Raw genomic sequence first — 14,880 nt, 5'->3', positions numbered from 1 at the left:
GTAGTTAAGGAACTGGTTGATTGGTGTGGCTTCTCAGTCCTTATAGCCTAATATCATCAGAACTTCCCCTTACTCACCTCGCACAGTGCATACAGCCGGTATATGTTAAAGTTTTCTTTCATCCTTTTGATGGACGAGTCAATGAGTACGGTTGTGTGCTCACAATAATGCGATTCCTGTGAATAGTCAGATTAATATAATAGTTTGATTTAAAAGTTAACAAGCTGTGCATGATTTCCATAATAATCCTGTTTACATGGACACATCTGAAATCAGGCTACCTGATGGGACTTTGACAAATGCAGAAAGTCCCCAATCAAAATAAACGTTCTACCACAGCGCCCATGCTATTTTTTTGTGAAGATTCTGAGCTCGGAAACATAATGTTTGTATGTGAAAACTCTTTCTAAGATGCCTACTTTCAGCTATTTCGAGCTCACTTCTGTTGTGCAAAAGAGAGAGGTTTGCGCTGCTTGTGCTGGCACATGCGCAGATCAAGTGCGCCGCTATAATTCTGATTGAAGGCTTTTAAATGTAAGGGATGAACACTGACGTTCTGTACACTAGCTTGAAAATAATGGACTACATGGCGTGACGAGACGGAGTCTCCTTGCGGAGTTCGTTTGGACAGAACCGAGGCGCTTATCCCGCCATATCACAGTTGCCAAAGAAAACAATACTAAAGCACACATTTACGGGTAGCAATAAAAAAAATGCTAATGATAATTCCGTATTTCTCATCTTTTGGTTGCTTGAGACGCAACCCAGTTCTACTTGTTGGCAACATTATTGTCCCTTGCTTACTAACTAGACAACCTAGTCTCGACCTCTGCAGCCAGAATAACCGCAAAGTAGCTGCATTTGTTCGGGATATTTTCTATTGATAGTCATTCGAATACATCCATAACAATGAGCTAGGTATGCCTGGCATAGCTAGAAAAGGTTGCCTTCTCATCAAGCCCTGCATGCAAAGTTCTTTGGGATAGGGGGCAGTATTCGGAAGTTTGGATGACTGAGGTGCCCAAAGTAAACTGCCTGTTAGTCAGGCCCAGAATCTAGGATATGCATATAATTAGTAGTATTGGATAGAAAACACTCTAAAGTTTCCAAAACTGGCAAAAACCCGAGGAGAATCCATCCGGGAATTTGTTTCTGAGCACACCACTCATTATAATGGCTGTCTATGGGAATATAAATGGAATACCTCCCAGATTGCAGTTCCTAGGGCTTACAGTAGATGTCAACAGTCTTTAGAAATAGTTTCAGGCTTGGTTTTTGAAAAATGAGCTAGAATTTGTAGTTTTTCTAGGTGACTCCCATTTTGGCTGTAGTGTTGTGGCGCATGTCGGTGAGGGCGCGCACTTCGTTATTTATCTCCGGTAATGAACATACTATTCTCCGTCTTAAATTTGATCGTTTATTTACATATTAGGGTACCTGAGGATTGATTAGAAATGTTGTTTGAATTGTTTGAGCGAAGTTTATTTGTTATCTTTCGGGATTCATTTGTATGCATTTTGAATGAGGGAAACCGGTGGTTTACTGAGTCAAGCACACCAATTAAACTGACTTTTTTGGGGATATAAAGAAAGACTTTATCGAGCAAAATGACTATTTGTTATGTAGCTGGGACCCTTGTGATTGCAAACAGAGGAAGATCTTCAAAGGTAAGTGATTTATTTTATCGCTATTTCTGACTTTCTTGGTTGAAAAATGTTTGTAATGCTTTTGTATGCAGGGTGCTGTCCTCAGATAATCACATGGTGTGCTTTTGCCGTAAAGCCTTTTGAAATCTGACAAAGCGGCTGGATTAACAAGAAGTTAAGCTTTTAAAGATGTTAGACACTTGTATTTTCATGAATGTTTAATATTACGAATTTTGTATTTTGAATTTCGCACTCTGCAATTTCACCTGGATGTTGTCGAGGTTAGGCGCTAGCGGCACGCCTATCCCAAAGAAGTTTTAACTATGGTATATTGGCCATTTACCACAGCCCCTCAGGCCTTATTGCTTAATTATAGCACAACATTGTTGAATACTCGTTTCTGATTGGCTAGAAGGGCATTCCAGAGTTGACAGTTGGAAAAGATTTCAGGACAGTTAGAAAAGATATCGGGACACCTTGCAATCATGACACAATATGTGCCTACACATGCAGGCCATACTTGCTACAAAGTTACAGAAAGCTAAAACCTACAACCATACAAACTGAAATTGGATACATTGTAAACGCTGGCCCAACTAGGAAAAACATAGCTAGCCAGCATAGATTATTTTTATTTTTACAGAGACATAGTTTTGGGGGAGCATCTGGTGACTTAATGATGATCAGCATGAATTTCTCCGGTCCCTTTGTTGCAGTCAAGAAGCAAGTGGCGCTATGCTGTCAAATCCTCCCACATGTTTCTAGTTTGAACAGCTGCTTTCAGCTACTGGTATCTTTTAATTCGATTGTCATACTGGTAGGTTTTCTGGAAACAAACTATTTAGCTCGCTTCTAGTCTAGTGTTAGATATGCAATGCGATCTCGTCATAATGAACAGTGTTGAGTGTCATGACAAGAAGGCAACCTTTTCTAGCTACCCAAGGCAATCGGGCATTATCAGCTCATTGTTATGGATGTATCCAAATGAATGTCAATAGAAAACAGCTTAAGCAAACGCAAATCCGGCTACTTGCTTTTATTCTGGCTGCATAGGTTGTGACTGTGTTAGCCATAGCTAGTTGGCAGGCTAGCGACAGTAGCAAGCAAAGGACTAGTATGTTGCCAGTGAGCATGGCAACAGAGCATATAGAATGAACAACTCTGTCGCGTCCATAAATGTTGAACTAATCGAACGAAAGACTGGGTCGCATCTCTAGCAACCAAAAGATGCGAAAGTATGAATTATCTTCTAAAAATGAAAATATAATTTATACCTGTAAATGTGTGCCTTAATATTGTTTTCTTTGGCAATTGTGGTGTATGCATGATAAACACCTGTTATGTACATTACCTTGGAAAAATGAACTCCCCAAAGAGACTCTCCTGCTTCATCCATTGTTTCCAAGGTAATGTACAGAACGTCGATGTTTATCCCTTACATACAGTGTTTGCGAAAGTATTCGGCCCCCTTGAACTTTGCGACCTTTTGCCACATTTCAGGCTTCAAACATAAACATTTATTGGATATTCCAAACTTTTTTAACAAATCAAAAACTGAAAAATTGGGCGTGCAAAATGATTCAGCCCCTTTACTTTCAGTGCAGCAAACTCTCTCCAGAAGTTCAGTGAGGATCTCTGAATGATCCAATGTTGACCTAAATGACTAATGATGATAAATACAATCCACCTGTGTGTAATCAAGTCTCCGTATAAATGCACCCGCACTGTGATAGTCTCAGAGGTCCGTTAAAAGCGCAGAGGGCATCATGAAGAACAAGGAACACACCAGGCAGGTCAGAGATACTGTTGTGAAGAAGTTTAAAGCCGGATTTGGATACAACAAGATTTCCCAAGCTTTAAACATCCCAAGGAGCACTGTGCAAGCGATAATATTGAAATGGAAGGAGTATCAGACCACTGCAAATCTACCAAGACCTGGCCGTCCCTCTAAACTTTCAGCTCATACAAGGAGAAGACTGGTCAGAGATGCAGCCAAGAGGCCCATGATCACTCTGGATGAACTGCAGAGATCTACAGCTGAGGTGGGAGACTGTCCATAGGACAACAATCAGTCGTATATTGCACAAATCTGGCCTTTATGGAAGAGTGGCAAGAAGAAAGCCATTTCTTAAAGATATCCAGAAAAAGTGTTGTTTAAAGTTTGCCACAAGCCACCTGGGAGACACACCAAACATGTGGAAGAAGATGCTCTGGTCAGATGAAACCAAAATGGAACTTTTTGGCAACAATGCAAAACGATATGTTTGGTGTAAAAGCAACACAGCTCATCACCCTGAACACACCATCCCCACTGTCAAACATGGTGGTGGCAGCATCATGGTTTGGGCCTGCTTTTCTTCAGCAGGGACAGGGAAGATGGTTAAAATTGATGGGAAGATGGTTGGAGCCAAATACAGGATCATTCTGGAAGAAAACCTGATGAAGTCTGCAAAAGACCTGAGACTGGGACGGAGATTTGTCTTCCAACAAGACAATGATCCAAAACATAAAGCAAAATCTACAATGGAATGGTTCAAAAATAAACATATCCAGGTGTTAGAATGGCCAAGTCAAAGTCCAGACCTGAATCCAATCGAGAATCTGTGGAAAGAACTGAAAACTGCTGTTCACAAATGCTCTCCATCCAACCTCACTGAGCTCGAGCTGTTTTGCAAGGAGGAATGGGAAAAAATGTCAGTCTCTCGATGTGCAAAACTGATAGAGACATACCCCAAGCGACTTACATCTGTAATCGCAGCAAAAGGTGGCGCTACAAAGTATTAACTTAAGGGGGCTGAATAATTTTGCACGCCCAATTTTTCAGTTTTTGATTTGTTAAAAAAGTTTGAATTATCCAATAAATGTCGTTCCGCTTCATAATTGTGTCCCACTTGTTGTTGATTCTTCACAAAAAAATACAGTTTTATATCTTTATGTTTGAAGCCTGAAATGTGGCAAAAGGTCGCAAAGTTCAAGGGGGCCGAATACTTTCGCAAGGCACTGTAAGTCTAAAGGTTGCTCAGAAAACCAGGTGTTTTAATTAGTGCATGCTTACTTCGATTACGACCTTACGGCGATTAAGATCAGCAGAGTACGGCGTTTACATGACTAATGCCATAACCGACCTACTGCTATAATCAGTTTGATATCAAATTATTAGTGTGCATGTTTTTTTTTTTACAACATAACAACGTTCACAGTTAATACAATGTATTTACAGATGGTCAATTCAATTAGACAGGAGTGGAAATAATAGTGAACATCTTTATTGCATGTACAGTAGAATGGGCTGCCCATTCTTCATTTTAACGGATATAACAAAATATGCAAGCAAATGCCTTTAAAAAAAAACTTGCAGTGCATTTGCTGTGAAGCAATGTATGCATCTCAATTAACGTATGGAGTTCATTAAAAATAGAAATGTGCACCTTTTTTCCCGTCTAAGATGTTTAGATATCGGCAATATTTTTCAAACATCCCTCTGCCGCTTGCCTTTCGATCTTACTATTATTTACAATTTAGATACCTAACAGAACAGGGAACACATACATGTTTTGCCAGCCCTGGTTACAGTAATGAAAAGTGTATATTTAAGCAATAAGCCCCGAGGAGGTGTGGTATATGGCCAATATACCATGGCAAAGGGTTGTTCTTATGCACAACACAATGTGGAGGGCTTTTATATAGCCCCTTAGCCTGGTATAATGGTCATATACCACAAACCCCTGAGGCGCCGTATTGCTATTATAAACTGGTTACAAAAATAATTAAAAGTAATTTTGCATCATATCTGTGATATATTGTCTGATATACCACGGCTTTCAGCCAATCAGCATACAGGAACCTACCCAGTTTATAAATAAGAATATACTATCATTGCTTTGATATAGAGGTACCATACATTACAGACTGTATACGAATGATACCATACAGAGAGTACAAATGGAAAGATTATGAAGAAAATGTTAACAATAAAGGCACTTCATTTGAAATGAAACCACATGAAAAATCATTAAAACAACATTCAAACTAAGTCATTTAGTACAGTTCAAGAAATTGCATGTAAAGTATCAACTGCCCTTTCAATGTGTCCGAGTTAACACTCAAGGATACATGCCACAGACCTTTCAATATAGAGTTGGAAATTCAACAGCATTTTGTACAAGACAGTCCTCTAGCCAGGCAAACAGATTAGGCACAATGAATATATACTATTGATGAAAAATGTAACATCACAAATTAATTCGGGCATTTATAATCAGTACCTTTTAAAATGCTGACGAAACCTGATGGAACAACCCCGACCACATGAGAACCCTTGGAAGGAATGAGATGTAGTGCTTAAGGGGGGAATCTGCAGTTCAAACAATAACAAAGCCGTCACCCTGCCCCTGTTTTGGGCAAACAGCTGAGGGATGTGGCTGGAGAAATGCAACCCCTCTCAAATTCATAGACAGAGCTACGGATGGAAGGACTGCTTTAGCCGACATCCACAAGGCAGCTGCTTTGGCGGTGTCTGAGGTGGATCTATGTTAAGCTTACCATTTGCTTCCCAGTCCAAACAGTTTGCTTATATACAGTGCAATTGGAAAGTATTCAGACCCCTTGACTTTTTCTACATTTTGTGTCGTTACAGCCTTATTCTAAAATGCATTACATTTAAAAAAAATCCTCATCAATTTATGCACAATACCCCATGATGACAAAGCAAAAATATGTTGTTAGAAATGTTTGTAAATTTATAAAAATGTCAAACTGAAATACCTCGACACAATCCTGTCTCGGAGCTCTACGGACAATTATTTTGACCGCGTGGCTTGGTTTTTGCTCTGACATGCACTGTTAACTGTGGGGCCTTATATAGACATGTGTGTGCCTTTCCAAATAATGTCCAATCAATTGAATTCACCACAGGTTGACTCCAACCAAGTTGTAGAAACATCTCAAAGATGACCAATGGAAACAGAATGCGCGTGAGCTCAATTTCGAGTTTCATAGGGTCTGAATACTTATGTAAATAAGGTATTTCAGTGTTTTTTTTGTTAATTGTGCAAAACAATTCTAAAAACCTGTTTTCGTTTTGTCATTGGGGGATGTGTGTGTAGGTTTGCTGCAGATTTTTATCTATTTAATCCATTGTGGAAGGCTGTAACATAACAACATTTGGAAAAAGTCAAGGGGTCTGAATACTTTCCGAAGGCACTGTATATGTGGACGCTTTAGAGCTGTCAAATCCACAAGCGGATCCTGGCATTATACCTAAGGCGGACATTGCCATTGGCTGCACGGAGTCACATTAAAAGAACACCCATGCAGCATTCTTTACAAGTTCGAACACTGGAATTTGTGATGTAATTTACACCTCAATGAAGATAATTTGAATCCTCTATTTTGTTGAATGATTTTTCAATTTGGGCAAAATTATTTCTATGTACTCTCAGAAAAAAAGGATTTTGGCATTATTGGGGAGCGTTGCTGCAATTGGCGTTTTTCCAGCTGTGGAGAACCCTTTTTTGGCTCCAGGTAGGACCTTTTTCGGTTCCTGGTAGAACTCTATTGGGCTTCATGTGGAACCCTCTGTCGAAAGCAGTGGAGGGTCCTCAGAGAACCATCCTCAGTGAATTTCAGAATATTATTTTTTGGTGAAACATTAAGAAAGTTATCCTTTTTAGATAAAACTATGCTAAAAATATTTGTTTTTTGCAATCAACGTCTACAGTAGCCTCAACAGCACTCTGTAGGTTAACACCACGGGGGGTGTAGCCGGAGGACAGCTAGTGTCCATTCTCCTCTGTGTACATTGACTTCAATACAAAACCTAGGAGGCTCATGGTTCTCACCCCCTTCCATAGACTTACACAGTAATTATGACAACTTCTGGAGGATTTCCTCTGACCTATCAGAGCTCTTGCAGCATGAACTGACTGAACTGTTGTCCACCCAATCAAAGGATCAGAGAATGAATCTAGTATTGAAAGCATAAGCCCAGCTAGCTAGCACTGCAGTGCATAAAATCTGGTGAGTAGTTGACTGAAAGAGAGAGAAAGACAATAGTTGAACAGTTACATTTACAGAACGAATACATTTCTTCAAAAATGAAGATCAAAGAGAGGGAGAGCTATATTTTGTTTTTTTTACTTTCACTTTCTTAGCTAGGGAATGCAGCTAGCTAGTTTAGCCTACTCAAACACCCGGCTCAAACAGAGATGGATGCTATGTTACGTAGCTGACTATGGCTATCCAACAGTGGATCTCTTCCAAGTCAAGGCAAGCTTTTGGTTTGATTAATTTATTGCCACCGGGGCCCGCCAATGTAACGGCTAAACTGCTTGCTAACTGTACGGCAATGCATTGGGTTTATTACCGCATTAGTTCTAGTAGCTCTGTTGACTTGACATTAGATAATATGGTGACAAAGATGTAGTCTGTGTTTTTTTTCGCCTGGTCACAGAACAGCTGTTATGTTGTGCACTGAAGTCCACAAGCGAGGGGAAAATGTGAGAGGAGTAGATGCAAGAAGGAATTCTACAACGATCAAAGGGATCATGCTGTTTGTATGTGGCTGCTATGAAATTGAACTGTTTGAGTGTGATCAGGGGTGTATTCATTCTGCCCATTCTGTTGGGAAAAAAAGCTGAAATGGGAATAAACATAACTGAATTGGTCCAATAGAAACTCTTGTTTGCAATTGTTGGACTAGTGATCACAACCTAGATCAGCCAGATTGTGACGGCCCTGAATTTTTCTGAACCGTCTCAGTGCAGCTCCTTCCAATAGGGCGCTTTCCCTTTAATTCCCAATTAAATAGCCAGCATCAGCTGCACGAAAGGGGGTTGTGATGGAGACGTGCATGAGGATGTGTTCAACCCTCAGTTCCGAAGCTTCTCTATTCCGTTTGTTTTGTTGCCGTTAAACGTATGTTTTGTAGCCTAAGAGAGTTTACCCAGGATCGGATCCACTCTTCGCGTCCCTGGACTACACCTCTCCGTTCTTCGTGGCCTTTCTCCGCTGGAGATCTATTGGCGGATTGGATTGTCTGACTGACCGACTGACTACCACCTTTTTGTATACGGTATTTCATTTGTTTGGATGTGATGTATACTGTGATTTGTGTAGTTAGTGGTAGTTGAGGACTTAATTAAGAGTTGATCCGCTTTAAGGTTCTGTGGTAAAGTAATTGTTATATTGATTGTATGTTTAATACTGGGTTTACGCTACACGGAATGAACGGACAAACATCGCGTGACAAAAGTCACTTGAGTTCACTGAACTCCTTTACCGGGCTGGACTCTTTTTAGGCCCGAGGTACAGGACATTTCTGGAGGAACCAGAACTCTTTGTGATATTATTATATGTGTGTGTGTAATCATTGTTGTTGCTAATACAACCCACGCAACAGAATATAGTTGTTTTTGAAGTTCTTTCCAATGTTTTAAGGGTTTATGAAAAGTTTATTTCCCTCCTGACTTTTACATACGTCCTTTGTATTGGTGTAGACTTGACGGACCAGATGGGACTCATTCCCACCCAAACTAAAAGGAGAAACCAATGTTTTCTCTGGTAGGCACAACCTACCTGGCACCCCTATAAATAATAACCTCAAGTCAAAACCGTTACATAAAAAATGGCACCCCAGATGGGACAGCTCAACATTGAGAACTAACCAAAGCAAATATTTTGTGTGGAATTAAAACAATGGATTCACCCCAAGATAATGTGCTCATCCATGTCATACCTGTCAATGGGAATACACAGGGCCATTCTGACCATCAAGCTGACAATACAAATCATAATGTGAATGGAGATAATGGAGTTGATTTGGGCCAGAGCCCTGGGAATCTGAATGCTCGGCCTGAGCCACAGGCCACAGGAGGTCTAACCAGTTACTCACTTATTGACATGGATCTGTGTGGAAGTACTGAGCTAGTCCTCCCTCTGACACCCAACCTTCCTCCATTGTCTGGTTTATCTCCAGAGGTTGTAGTCTTACAACTTCAAGGTGACATCCTTGATATTCGTCAGACTCAACAACATCTCCAAACTCTTATCCACCATAAATTCAAATGTCTGAGGGAAGAGCAACAACAGAGTGCCATGGAATTCAGAAACTCACTGAGCACTCTAACCCACACGCTGAAAGAGCTCAGTGAGAGTGGAAGACGGGAAATGACTGGTGCCATGGACAGGCAGTTTGACTACCAACGAAACCAACTCACTGCCACTCTCCAATGGCGCCTGCAACATCACCACACTGAGGTCCTCAAGGATGTTAATTCTGTTTTTTCTCCCATGGTTAACACTGTAGACCACTTGCAGACAGAACTCTCTAATTGTGTTAAAATGTTGGATGACGTGTCTGTGGACATGGCCTCCATTAGGCACAACTCCTTACACAGAGTTTCCCTGGTGTCCACTTCAGTTCAGACCACTGAGGGCCAAGCTGGCACCTCTGAATGTCCAAGACCGTATCAAGTAAACCCTTCCAGAAACCACAAATCACAACAGGCCAACACACCTAACTCTCTTCGCAGGAATGACCATCCTTCTCTGGGTGCTTTAACCAGAGCTGAAACCCCAAGAGTCACTGCCTACGCCCCCATCGACATCCCCTTCCTTTCAGTTAATACCGCACCAATCGGAAGCTAAAAGTTACATGATTGGGGTTCAAATGTGGCAGTCTTCTCTGCCATTGCTCCGTACCACTAACCCTTGATAATCCTTCTGATGATCTCCTTTTACAGGCTGTGAGAAGAGCTCAGCTGGAACAGCCAGAGGAGTTAAGGCTGTTGGAGCAGCTGCAGAATAATGCTGATGTATGTACTTCAAAGCTAGGACGCACCGGGCTCCTGAAGCACAAAATATTCCTTACACAGGAAATGCCGATCAAGCAAAAGCCATATCGTTTGTCCCCAGCGAAGCTAATCATCCAAAAGGGACTCATAAATGATATGTTAACCCAAGATATAATAGAACGTTCCTCCTCTCCCTGGGCTGCTCCTGTTGTCCTCATCCCAAAAAAGACTGGTGGTCTTAGATTTTGTGTGGACTATAGGAAGACCAACAATGTTTCCCAGACTGATGCCTATCCTCTTCCCACCATCCATGAGATCCTGGAGTCATTGTCTGGCGCTGTTGTGTTCACTACCCTTGATCTCAATAGTGGTTATTGGCAGGTTGAGATGGACCAGGAAAGCAAGGACAAGACTGCGTTTGTCTGTGCCGAGGGCTTGTTTTCCTTTAAGGTGATGCCCTTTGGATTAAAGAATGCCCCTGCCACTTTCCAAAGACTCATGGAGATTGCGTTAGGTGAGCTCAAAGGGAAGATCTGTTTCGTCTACCTGGACGATATAATTATCTACTCTCAGAACAGAGAAAGACACTTTCAAGATCTTCAAGCAGTGTTGGACAAGCTAAGAGAAGCTGGTCTGACCTTAAATATGAAGAAGAGCAACTTCTGCCAAACCTCCCTGAAGTTCCTTGGCCATATTGTGTCTTTCGACGGCATTCATGTGGATCCTGAAAAGACAAAGGCTGTACAAGACTTCCCTGTGCCAACCACACTCAAGGCCCTTCAACGGTTCCTTGGTATGGCTGGATGGTACCATCGGTTTGTGTCGAACTTCTCCCAGGTGGCAGAACCCCTCAACGCGATGAAGCGAAAAGGAGCTAAATTCCAATGGACGGCAGAGTGCCAGACTTCCTTTGAAACCCTGAAACGACATCTCGTCACACCTCCCATTTTAGGTCATCCCAACTTTGATTGCCCTTTTGTTGTTTACACTGATGCAAGTGATGTTGGACTTGGTGCTGTCCTAGTCCAACAGACTGGACTTGGCACTGAAGAAGTGCTAGCGTTCGCCAGTCGGACATTGAATGGAGCAGAACGGAACTACTCCACAACAGAGCAAGAGTGCCTTGCAGTGGTCTGGGCTTTGGAAAAGTGGAGGTACTACTTGGAGGGAAGACACTTCACTGTGGTCACTGACCATTCCTCCCTTGTGTGGGTGTTCAAGACCAACAAACCAAGCACCAGACTCATAAGATGGGCTCTACGGTTGCAAGAGTTCACATTTGCAGTGGAATACAGGAAAGGAAAATACAACACTGTTCCAGATGCCTTGTCCAGAGCTCCTACTTGTGATAACGGTGGCCCTGATCTTACATGTGCTACTGTCCTGTCAAGCAGTCGAGACTCGCCCAAAACGGACTTTCCCATCTCTGATGAGGCCATATGGAAAGCTCAACAGGATGATCCAGAAGTACAGGCTTTGTACCAGACTATCCTGGAAGATGGAGAAAAGATGGTCAATCCTACCACAAAGCTGACCATCATTGAAGATAAAGTCTACCGAGTCGTACAACTACCTCACAGAACACTCTACCAAATGTACATACCGGACACTCTACGCCTACAACTGCTTCAACATTTCCATGAAGACCCATTAGCTGGTCATTTGGGCAGGTTCAAAACCTACAAGCGGTTGCAAGCGTTACTCTACTGGCCACATCTGAGCATGGATGTGAAGTCACACATCCGAAATTGTCAGGTTTGTCAGATGTACAAACCAGAAGGTAGAAAGCCTGCTGGCAAGTTGCAGCAAACGGTGGTTACCCGACCTTGGGAAATGTTAGGAGTGGATTTGATGGGTCCATTTCCTAGAAGCTCCAATCAGAATGTGTACATGCTTGTTTTTGTTGATTATTATTCAAAGTGGGTGGAGCTCTTTTCCCTGCGTCAGGCCACAGCGAGGACCGTCTCTAACATCCTTACGAAAGAGATCCTGACTCGCTGGGGAGTGCCTGATTACATCCTGTCTGATCGAGGTTCCCAATTTGTCTCTGATCTCTTTGAGGAGACCTGCCAAAGATGGAACCTGAGACAGAAGTTGACCACGGCCTATCACCCACAGACCAATCTCACTGAGAGAGTAAATCGAACCTTGAAGACAATGATTGCTTCCTATGTAGGGACCCAGCACAAACACTGGGACAAGCACCTTCACGAGTTTCGATTTGCCCTGAATTCTGCGGTGCAAGAGTCCACTGGAGTCACACCTGCAGAGCTGAACCTAAGTCGTCCTCTCCGAGGACCCTTGGATATGGTGCTACAGCCCCAGCAGCTTACTCCAGACGCTGCTTGCTATGACCAGGTAGGCCATCTCCATGACTTGAGAGCTCTTGTCTCAAAGAACATGATCCAGGCTCGACTCAAGCAGAAGAGAAATTATGATAAGAACAGACGAGACATGCAGTTCCAGCTTCGTGATCGGGTGTGGCTTCGCTCTCATCCTTACTCGAAAGCTGAACAATTCTTCTCGGCCAAGCTCGCTCCTAAATGGCAAGGACCATATAGGATTGTGGAGCAGATGGGCCCTTTGAACTACCGAGTGGTGAAAGAGGACACAGGTGAAGATATGCGCATCGTCCATGTCTCACGCCTTAAGGCCTGTTACCCCTCGGCTGAGGATTGAGCGCCGCAAGGTCCTGGATATCTTTGAAGAGGATAGTGAGGATACTTTTCTCGGATTCCCAGACCCAGAAGTCTCGCACCTTAAGGCCTGTGACTCCTCAGCTGAGGAGCGTGAGCTCCAAAAAGTAATGAATATTTTTGTAGAGGAAAGTGATGAGGAGACCTTTCTCGGTTTCCCCGACCAAGATGTGCCTTCCAGGGCAATGGTCGGCTTTTTCCAGGGGAGGGGTGTGTGACGGCCCTGAATTTTTCTGAACCGTCTCAGTGCAGCTCCTTCCAATAGGGCGCTTTCCCTTTAATTCCCAATTAAATAGCCAGCATCAGCTGCACGAAAGGGGGTTGTGATGGAGACGTGCATGAGGATGTGTTCAACCCTCAGTTCCGAAGCTTCTCTATTCCGTTTGTTTTGTTGCCGTTAAACGTATGTTTTGTAGCCTAAGAGAGTTTACCCAGGATCGGATCCACTCTTCGCGTCCCTGGACTACACCTCTCCGTTCTTCGTGGCCTTTCTCCGCTGGAGATCTATTGGCGGATTGGATTGTCTGACTGACCGACTGACTACCACCTTTTTGTATACGGTATTTCATTTGTTTGGATGTGATGTATACTGTGATTTGTGTAGTTAGTGGTAGTTGAGGACTTAATTAAGAGTTGATCCGCTTTAAGGTTCTGTGGTAAAGTAATTGTTATATTGATTGTATGTTTAATACTGGGTTTACGCTACACGGAATGAACGGACAAACATCGCGTGACAAAAGTCACTTGAGTTCACTGAACTCCTTTACCGGGCTGGACTCTTTTAGGCCCGAGGTACAGGACATTTCTGGAGGAACCAGAACTCTTTGTGATATTATTATATGTGTGTGTGTAATCATTGTTGTTGCTAATACAACCCACGCAACAGAATATAGTTGTTTTTGAAGTTCTTTCCAATGTTTTAAGGGTTTATGAAAAGTTTATTTCCCTCCTGACTTTTACATACGTCCTTTGTATTGGTGTAGACTTGACGGACCAGATGGGACTCATTCCCACCCAAACTAAAAGGAGAAACCAATGTTTTCTCTGGTAGGCACAACCTACCTGGCACCCCTATAAATAATAACCTCAAGTCAAAACCGTTACAAGATGCAGGCAAGATTGTGCAAGGCGGATGAATGTGTCACTGTCTGTCACCTTGATTACTCACATTTCTCTTGACTTGTGCGCGCCTATGTTTTAAACTCATTCATAGGCTAGGTTTTTAGCAAACTCATGATGGGTACAGGGAAAATTAGAGTATCATGTAGTAGCCTAAACTTATCGATGTTACGTTGAACTGGGTGAATGGAATATGAATGACAACAAAAAGGGTTCTACCTGACAACAAAAAGGGTTGTTCAAAGGGTTCTCCTATGGGAACAGCCAAATAACCATTTTAGGTTCGAGATAGCCTACACTTCTAACGTGTTGCTTCGTTACAATGATCGCAAGAGCAGCTGCTGACTGATTTGATCGCTCCAGTGCAATTCCAACACCGCCAAAGCATCCTATGCAGCTGTCTGCTATCGCAGGTTAAGGCTTGATCTGATTGAATTTGGGCCCATGTTTCGAGGCAGTGTTTGTTACAGTGTTTGTTTACAATCCCATTGTTTACAAACAGTGGAGTTAAAGCAAGTTTATATGTTGGGTTCTGATGGTGTAGGACAGTTAAGCTAAGCAGGCATTTATAAGTTATATTCTTCGAGAATCAATGGGTATATACCATTCATTTAATAGTCCCAAAAT

The sequence above is a fragment of the Oncorhynchus keta genome, chromosome 11, assembly GCF_023373465.1.
Source record: "Oncorhynchus keta strain PuntledgeMale-10-30-2019 chromosome 11, Oket_V2, whole genome shotgun sequence".
NCBI lineage: Eukaryota > Metazoa > Chordata > Actinopteri > Salmoniformes > Salmonidae > Oncorhynchus > Oncorhynchus keta.
This window is presented reverse-complemented; position numbering follows the sequence as displayed.